We start from the raw sequence: 9,561 nt of genomic DNA, 5'->3' as shown, positions 1-9,561 counted from the left end.
TCATTAAAAAATCTGGAGACAACAGATGCTGGAGACAATGTGGAGAAACAGGAATGCTTTTACACTGCTGTTGAGAGTGTAAATTGTTCAACCATTGTGGAAGACAGTGTGGTGATTCCTTCAGGATCTAGAAATAGAAATATTGTTGGACCCAGGAATCCGATTATTAGATATGTACCCAAAGGATTATAACACTTTCAATTATAAAGACACGTGTACACGTATGTTTATTGTGGCAAAGACCATAGCAAAGACTTTGAACTAACCCAAATGCCCATCATAGATAGACTGGACAAGGAAAATATGTCACATATACACCATGGAATACTGTGCAGCCATAAAAAATAACTTCATGTCCTTTACTGGAACATGGATGAAGCTGAAAACCATCATTCTCAGCAAACTGACACAAGAACAGAAAACCCAACATTGCATGTTCTCACTCATAAGTGGGTGCTGAATAATGAGAACACACAGACACAGGTAGGGGAACATCACACACTGGGGCCCAGGGGCTGAGGGGCTAGGGGAGGAATAGCAGGGTGTGGGCGAATTGGGGAGGGATAGCATTAGGAGAAATACCTAATGTAGATGACGGGGCAATGGATGAAGTAACAACCACCATGGCATGTGTATACCTATTGAACAAGCCTACATGATCTGCACATGTATTGCAGAACTTAAAACATAATATTTTTTTCTAAAATATAAGTGGATGGTGAACAATGAGACCACATGGACACAGGGAGGGGAACATCCCACACTGGGGCTTGTGGGTGGTGGGGGAGGGGTGGGGAGGAACAAGCAGGGGTGGGGGGATTGGGAAGGGATAACACGAGAAATACCTAGTGTAGTTGATGGGAGGATCAGATGCAGCAAAGCACCAAGACGTGTGGATACCTATGTAACAAAAATGCACGTTCTGCACATGTACCCCAGAAATTAAAGTGTAATAATAGTATTTCTTTCTCTTCTACCTTCGTGGAGAAGTTTTCTTGGTTGGGGGGAGATTTCGTTTTCAATTATGTGTCTCTAACACCTCCCAGTCTCAGTGAGAATGTTAAACATATATACATATATACATATATATGCATATGTATATGTATATATATATTTTTATATATATGTATATAAACATCTTCTAAATTAATACTTTATCTCTTCATCTGTATTAGTCCAATTTGCATTGCTGTAATAAAGGGATACCTGAGGCTGGGTAATTTATAGGGAAATGAGGGTGATTAGACTCATGGTTGTGCAGACTGTCCAAGAAGCATGGCACCAGCATCTGCTTCTTGTGGGACCTCAGGGAGCTTACAACCATGGCAGAAGGCAAAGGGGAGCTGGCACCTAACATAGTGAGAGAGGAAGCAAGAGAGAGACGGGGGGCAGTATCACACTTTAACAACCAGATCTCAGTGAGTGAAGAGAGCAGGAATTCAGCCATTACTGTGAGGAGGGCACCAAGCCATTCATGAAGGATCTGCTCGATGAGCCAACACCTCCCTCCCAGCAGGCCCTACCTCCAACACTGGGGATCACATTTCAACCTGAGACTTGAAGGACCCAAACATTCAAACGATATCACCATCTCTGTTACTACTGTATCTACACAGATAATGAGGGGTTCTGTTAGACTTCATTACATCTTAATTCTGCTGCCCATATCAGATAAACAATGGTAGGCTGGTAATGAGGAATCAGAAGTATAGGCCAAAAGTGGTTTTACTCAGATGGCCATAGCATCATTTTAAATGTTTGGAAAAATTAGATTTCTTGGGTTAGTGCACTGATTAGTGGAAAATGCCCTGTGCTTGCAGTTGGAAGAATGTGGATCTGAACTCTGTTCCACCACTGACTCTCTCTGTGAGTCTTACCAGTCTCCTAATTTCACCCTGAAGCCCAATCTCCTCATCTGAAAACGTCTCTTGTTTCTTCTAGGGTCACTGAGAGACCAGATGAAATATTACAGGTGTGCTTTGCGTGATGAACACTTGTACCCTAGTGTTTTCTTAGTATTCACTATCCTTGCCATCTAAAGGGACTGTGACATTTACCAGCTAGTTTCCAAAGGGGCTTACTCCTAAAGGAAAGGAAAACTGATCTTTCCATTTCCAGTTCATCTGTCCATTCTTCTACTCCTTTAAACTTCTTCATAAAGACTGTCTTGCCTTTCAGCATTATATTCTATCTTTAATAACATAGGACATGGTGCTCACAGTTTTGCACATTTGTTCTGCATTGGGGGTTATGGTTCCTAAGGGGGATGCCCTATCAAGTTACCCTGTCTTTTCAGCTCAAGAATTCAAGGTGTTTATAAACTGAGGAAATACAATGACTTCAAGTGGAAAATAAAATGAGGAATAACTGCATTCTACAAGATAGCAGTGCAATTTAGAGCTAGAACAGGCCTAGTGTGTTCTAAATCTAGCATAAACACATTTTATGTTATAAATATGGATTTTAAGTAAAAAACCAAGCTTTCTGTTGTGATTTATTTATTTAGGTTTCTCTCTAATTTGGTTGAGGTCTCTCTTTAAAGGAGGCCAGAAGCCGGCCCATCTTCAGGAGAGCCCCGGCCACGAGGAAAGGCAGGCTCTGGGGTGTCAGTCAGGTAAAGCACAAGGAGGAGGCAACACCAAAACACAGGAACAGAAGAAATCTCTAACTTACACATCCTGGAGAAGGTCGGGGAGCGTCTGCAGCCCGAGGGGCAGTCTGAAGGCCGTGAGGAACCAGAGAGCAGAGGGAGGGCCTGAAGCTTTCTTCTCGGGCTTTCCCGTGAGGGTGTGGCTTTGCTGATTTAAGAGAACACGTGGAGCTGGGCTTATTTACAGGGCTCTGGTGTCGACCATTAGGTTTTATCATGACCAGCAGCTGTGTGATGGGTGGGTTCTGACTCAGCGGGATGGGCCGCATCACGACCACTCAGGGAGGGGGAGGGTTACCCAGATCGGAGGGGATACAGTGAGACTGGGCTTCAGACAACTTAGGTCAGGTCTGAAAACGGATGCTGAGGCAGCAACTATTAAACACATTTATGGCAGCTTTCCCCGAAACCTGGCTTTTAAATCATTTATATTACACATGAACAAAAACTAAACTGAAAATATTTGGAAATAACCCCTTTGGTTTGCACTAATAAGTGGGAATCAAGTTTCTAGGTTGTCCTATTTTAAGTCAAATGACAATGTTATTTAAGTTCTCCTATTCGTAGTTTCTCCTATTATAAGTAAAATGACAATGTCATTTCATCTTAAAGCTAAGATATGAAAATAGAGAGGGAAATATGTAGCCCTTTACCTGAGGTGTCAAAGTGTTTCTGTTCATAAAGGCCGTTTTAAGTTTTAGTTTCAGATTTATCTTGTTACTTTAGTGCAGTCTAGGTGAAAATATTCTTTTGAGGCTGTTAGACACATGTTCCCATTTGGAAAAAAGATATTTCATTGACCATATATGTTTCTATTATGATTGTCGAGTGTTTCTTTTATCTAGAGGTTTATATTGCTAAAGAAGTTGCCTATGGTTACAGTTTGCAGCCAACAAGTTACCCTGAATTAGCAAAGGTGGCTCTTGCTATAGGAATGCTGTGGCGTGAGGCTTAACCATAGTTCTCATATTGTGGTTCCCGAACGAGCAGCATCAGTTGTGTCTGAGAACTTATTATAAATGCAAATTCTCAGACCCCACCCAGACCTACTGAATAAGAAACTCTGAGTGGAAACCAGCAATCTGTGGCCCAACAAGCCCTACAGGTGATTCTGGACTGCACTAGAGAGCCATCAATTTAATGTTACAGAAACCCCTTTAGGGTTTCTGTAGCACATTGCTTCAGTAATATAAATGTTGACTTTATTTTACTTAATGGCATATGTGATATAAATGGTATATTAATGTCATATAAATGACTATAAATGGTAGCACATTACTTAAATAATATAAATGGTCAACATTTTAAAATTCTTTTAGCTGGTACTGAAAACCACTATCCTGTTTAACAAGGGTTCAGCCTAACAATAGTGGTGGTCATCACAATTCACAGTCTTGGCCAGTTGGTCCTGTTCATAGGCACAGTCAGTGATTCACCCAGAGGACTCACAATGAGTTGCAAACATGTCCCTTCTGCAGAGCTCAGACCGGGATGCCTTTTGAGGTGCTAACTGGCAAAAAATTTTAAATGTCCTTGCGATTTACCCTGCCCTCATCTTCACCCTCATTCTGGGTCTTTGCTTTCCATGAAACAGTCGCTTTCTCTGTGACCTTATTTATCCTCTCTCACTGTGTGCCCTTCCTCAAACTTGCAGAGAATCCACAAGATTCAGTAATCACCTTCTGAAGGTAGTTTCAGAACTGACTGCTCTCTTAACTATCTCTCTATCTTAGTAAACACAGTCACTTAGATGTCCTCCTGTTAACATCAGCACAAATAAATAAAACTGAATGTGTGCCTCACATCAGCTTCCTATCTGAGCGTCCACATTTTTGTCAGTGGGAGGTTGCACAGATCTACAAGTTACCCTGATTCCCCTTTCTCCTTTGCTGGCTTGACCCTGGAATGAGCTATAGATTTTCATAATATATATCGTATTTATCCATTTCTCCATTACTGTATTTAGAATGTAAACACCGGAAATGGGAAACTGTTTTCCAAAAGGCCTTCTTCTGTCCCTTTCTTATTCCCTCCCTCTCTTTCTCCTTTCTTCCCTTTCTCTTAATTCCGTCCTTTTTTCCTTCTCTCCTCCTTTCTTTCCTCCCCTTCCTTCCACAAACAGATGGCAAAAGAAATGATTTAGCTCCTCTCCTTCTAGGTGTCCCACTGACTAAGAGCAGCCTTTGCATTCTTGAGCCTCAAAGTACTCCACGTTCTGCTGACAATCTACTTCATTCATCTCCCTCCATCCACTTCCTGTATTGACACTTATTGGGTCTCAAACTCAGACACACCGAAAAGCCTGATTGAAAGAGATATTTGAGACCAAATCCTAGGGTTTCTGACACAGTAGTTTCATGGTAAATCCCAAGATTTAACATTTCTGAAAAGTTTTCATGTGCTACAGATAGAATGTTGGTATCTCCCACAAATTCATATGTCCAAGTCCTAACCCCGCAGTGTGTCTGTATTTAGAGATAGGGTCTCTAAGGAAGTAAGTAAAGTTAAATGAAGTCATAGGGTGGGGCCCTGGCCCGATGAGATTAGTGATTTTATAAAATAAGGTGTTATTATAAAATAAAACACCGGAGAAAGGAAAGGAAAGGAAAGGAGAAAGGAAAGGAAAGGAAAGAAGAAAGAAAATGAAAGGAAAGGAAAGCAAAATCAGATGTGGGTGTAATGCACACTAGCATGAGCAGTGGTGCGGTGGTGGTGGCGGCGGATAAGGTAATCAGGGAAGCCTTTTCCGTGAATGTGATAGAAGTGAGGGATGAGCCCTGGGAACTAATTTGAAGTTTCTTCAAACGGTTGCAAGTAGATTTACCGTATGACTCAGTGATTCCATTCCTAGCTATATGCCCCAAAGACCTGAAAACAGGTGTTCAAACAAAAACTTGTATGCTCTTTAAATATGTCAAGATCATAAATATGCAGGAAAGTCTTGGAAACAGTGTCAGGAAAACTGGATCAGAATGAAAAAACATATTATACTCCCAAGCGGGACAAGAGGTAAAAGTTAAATGAGTTCGTGAACTGAATTATCATGTAGGAACCATGCTGATTTCTTGATCTAGGGGTTATGCGGTGGTAACCTAGGAGAGTTTCCACACTTTGGATAAAATATACCGGAGTATTTTGTGGGATGTTGCAAATCTGGTACAGCAATAACTGGTGGGGACTCTAAGAAAAGAAACAGGTTATATTTTGCACTGCTACTGGAAGTTTCCTAGAAGTATGACATTATTAAAAAGTAAATTACTTTTTAAAACAACCATGTCAATACTATGCCAGAAAAGCAGAGACATCACCAAAATCCACTATAGAGGCTACTCTTCATCCAAAGCTGTGAACCCTTATAAAAGCCTCAATGTCAACCAACTCCACTTAGTAGATATTATTATACTTATTAGTATTAGAGGCTGCTGTGTGGACACATTAGTTTTACTGCACAGTGTGGATATTAGTGTTAGGGCATGGTGTACATATTATATTGGTGTTGGAGAACAGTGCAGATATTACATTAACATCAGGGAACCATATGGATAGTATTACATTAGCATTAGAAGCAACAGTGTGGATATCAGATTAGCGTTAGAATATTATATTGGTGTGGATATTATGTTGGTGTTAGGTTATGGTCTGGATATCATAGTAATGTTAGGGCACGGTGTGATTATTATGTTAGAGGCCACTGTGAGAACATATCTTAGCAGCCACTGTGTCTGGATATTGACAATGATATCAGGATGTAGTCGTAATGATGGGATTTGGGGATTTCATTTTTCTAGATGAATTTCTTCCTTTGCTGAGTACTCTAAAGACTCTCTTGTCTGCACTCAGGGCCATGGAAAGGAAGCTTTTTACTCACCAAAGAACAAGACTTAGTTGACACCACCGTCGTGCTGCCCCGAGGAAGTCTTCGGGCACCTCAGAGGGAAGTTGGTCAGGGGTGGGTTCGTGCGCCCTCTGGTGGCACCAGAGCTCAGCACAGATACTCTTGCTCAGTTTCTCAGCAGACGTGCACCCCCGCCTGGCTGTCCTGAAATACCTATAAAATTCAATATTGAGTTTACTCAATGTAATAATTTTAGAAACTCAAACCAAAATGAAACCCACTGCAGCCATTCCTTCCCAAAGACGGTGATGGAAGACTTTGGAAGCCATGTAGAATCAAATGAATATATACACAAATTAAGAAAAACAAAAACATACTCAAAATAGTCCAGAGACTGTAATTTTAAATGCAAAATTATAAAAAATCTAAAAGGAAATCTATATGACGTTGAGTTTGGTGTTGACTTGTAACACAAAACATTAAATGCCAATTCATGAAAATATTGATAACGGAGTTCATAAAACTAAGTATTCTACTGTGCAAAACTGTATGCAGAGAACAAAAAGAAAAGAGAGATGCGAGAAGATAATTACAAAACACACACGTGATTTTAAAACTGGGTAAATATCTGAACAGATACCTAACCGAAGCAAATATACTGATAGTAGGCTGGACATGGTGGCTCATGCCTGTCATCCCACATCTTTCAAAGGCTTAGACGGGTAAATATTCTGAGGTCAGAGTTCCAGACCAGCCTGGCCAACATGGAGAAACCCGTCTCTACTAAAAATACAAAAAATTAGCCATGCGTGCTGGTGGGCACCTGTAATCCCAGCTGCTTGGGAGGCTGAAGCAGGAGAATCGCTTAAACATGGGAGGTAGAGGGTGCAATGAGCCAGTATCGTGCCATTGCACTCCAACCTGGGTTACAGAGCAAGAAAGACTCCATCTCAAAAATATATATATATATTGTTAACAACATATCTCATACATGTTGATATGCTTATACGAGGGGAAACTAGTTCGGGTCTACACAGGAAATCTGCATTTTCCTCCCAATTTCGGTGTGATTCTAAAACTAATTTAAAATAAAGCCTTTATTTAAAAATTGTAATTTTTAAAAATATCTCCTTACTTATTTGCACTAATAATAAGTAGTAATTGACACTAACTACTCCTACTTTTCAAAACAAGGGCATTCATGATGCTACAAAATAATTTATGCAAACATATATAATTTCAATGAAATGCCTATTTTACAAGATTTACGTTAAAATAACACATCCATGTAAACATATTTATCATATCTTTTTTCTGGTGGTGTGGTTCACTCTCTAGGAAATCTGGTCACCTTAGAACCAAGGAAAGAATTCAGATTCTGGACACTATTTCAATTTACAGCAGAATGTTTTCAAAAGTATAACTTAAAAAAAAATTAAAATAGCAATTGATTGTGACTGAATCACTTATTATAATGAATGCTTGTCTTTGTTTTGTTTCCCAGCATTCCTTTTAGCTACAATACAACAAAAGCAAATATTTGCCACTGGAAAAAAATATTCAAAGAAAGACTGTAAAGGGAATTTGTGACCACAATTATTCAATTTTTCATGACGATGCTTTCTAATACTGAAAAGCTTAAAGGGTTAGTCAAAGTTATCCCCCCAAAGATGCTTTGAAGTAATCGATGAAACTAGAGAAACAAAAGTGACAGGACAATCAATGCGACTTTAGATGTCACTGTGTCTCATGAGAAACAGTAATTTACCTTTAGAGGATCGCTAAGAATTACTGGAAGCCCAGACTCTGGAATACATCTAAATTTAGTTGTCAATATCACTAGCAATGAATGTGATAAAAAGGGATCTGTGTTTTATTTCTGTAATACAATATCAATGCAGTATTTAATGCTCCAAGGAAAATAAGTTATACCTGAAATACAGTTGACAATATCAGAATCAAAATAAGCCTCCTGACCAGGCACGATGGCTCATGCCTATAATCCCAACACTGTGAGGGACCAAAGCAGGTGGATAATCTGAGGTAGGGAGCTCGAGACCCGCCTGACAAACACGGAGAAACCCCATCTCTACTAAAAATACAAAAATTACCCAGGCGTGGTGGTGCATGCCTGTAATCCCAGCTACTGGGGAGGATACGGCAAGACAATCGCTTAAACCAGGGAGGAGGTGGGTGTGCTGCGCCAAGATCACACCATTCCTCTGCCCTACTGTATGTGTAAAAATGCAAATTCACTGAACCAGACTAAATTGTATTCAGTAGAAGGCTGATCAAAAAATTCAAAAGAATGCAACTTTTGTTTTATCTACTTCTGTCCTAGAACCACCCCCCACCCCGCCTTCCTACTTCCAGTTGTTCCACCTCACTGAACCGAATGACTTTACATCTTGCACACAGTGATTGGTGTCTCATGTCTCTCTAAAATATATAAAAGCAAGCTCTACCCTGACCACCTTGGGCCCTTGTTGTCAGGACCTCCTGAGGCTGTGTCATGGGTATGTCCATAACCTTGGCAAAAAAACTTTCTACTTGACTGAGACCTGACTCAGTTATTTAGGGATCACAATCCACAAGCACCATGGTGTGACATTTGACTACAGCATTCAGTACAGAGATGAGTTATACAGGTATGGTATGTAGCCTGAAAGCAAGAAGCTATACCATATCACTTACACCATCCAGGTTTTACAAGGACACTTGATGGTGTGTGCACAAAGATGAAATCACTAAAGACACATTTCTTAGAAAGTATCCACATTGTTAGGAGATGCTTGAGTGTATTTTAAATGGTTAAAGCCTAGGAGAAAAAAAAAAGCAACTGAACTGTTATGGTTTAATAACAAAGCTTAATAGAGTTAATGTATTTCATCTAATCTAAGATGCTAATAATTAACACACATTATTTTATGCAACATCACAAATAGGCTGCCAACTAAACCAACTTTCTGAATGACAACAAAAATGTAAACTTACTTCTATTAATGCCAGGAAAGTAAAATGAATATGAATCATGGTTTTGACATGTTAAAGCAAAAAAGGAGAAAGCCGCTAGCCT

Source organism: Saimiri boliviensis (genome assembly GCF_048565385.1).
Source record: "Saimiri boliviensis isolate mSaiBol1 chromosome 19 unlocalized genomic scaffold, mSaiBol1.pri SUPER_19_unloc_3, whole genome shotgun sequence".
NCBI classification, from domain to species: domain Eukaryota; kingdom Metazoa; phylum Chordata; class Mammalia; order Primates; family Cebidae; genus Saimiri; species Saimiri boliviensis.
This window is presented reverse-complemented; position numbering follows the sequence as displayed.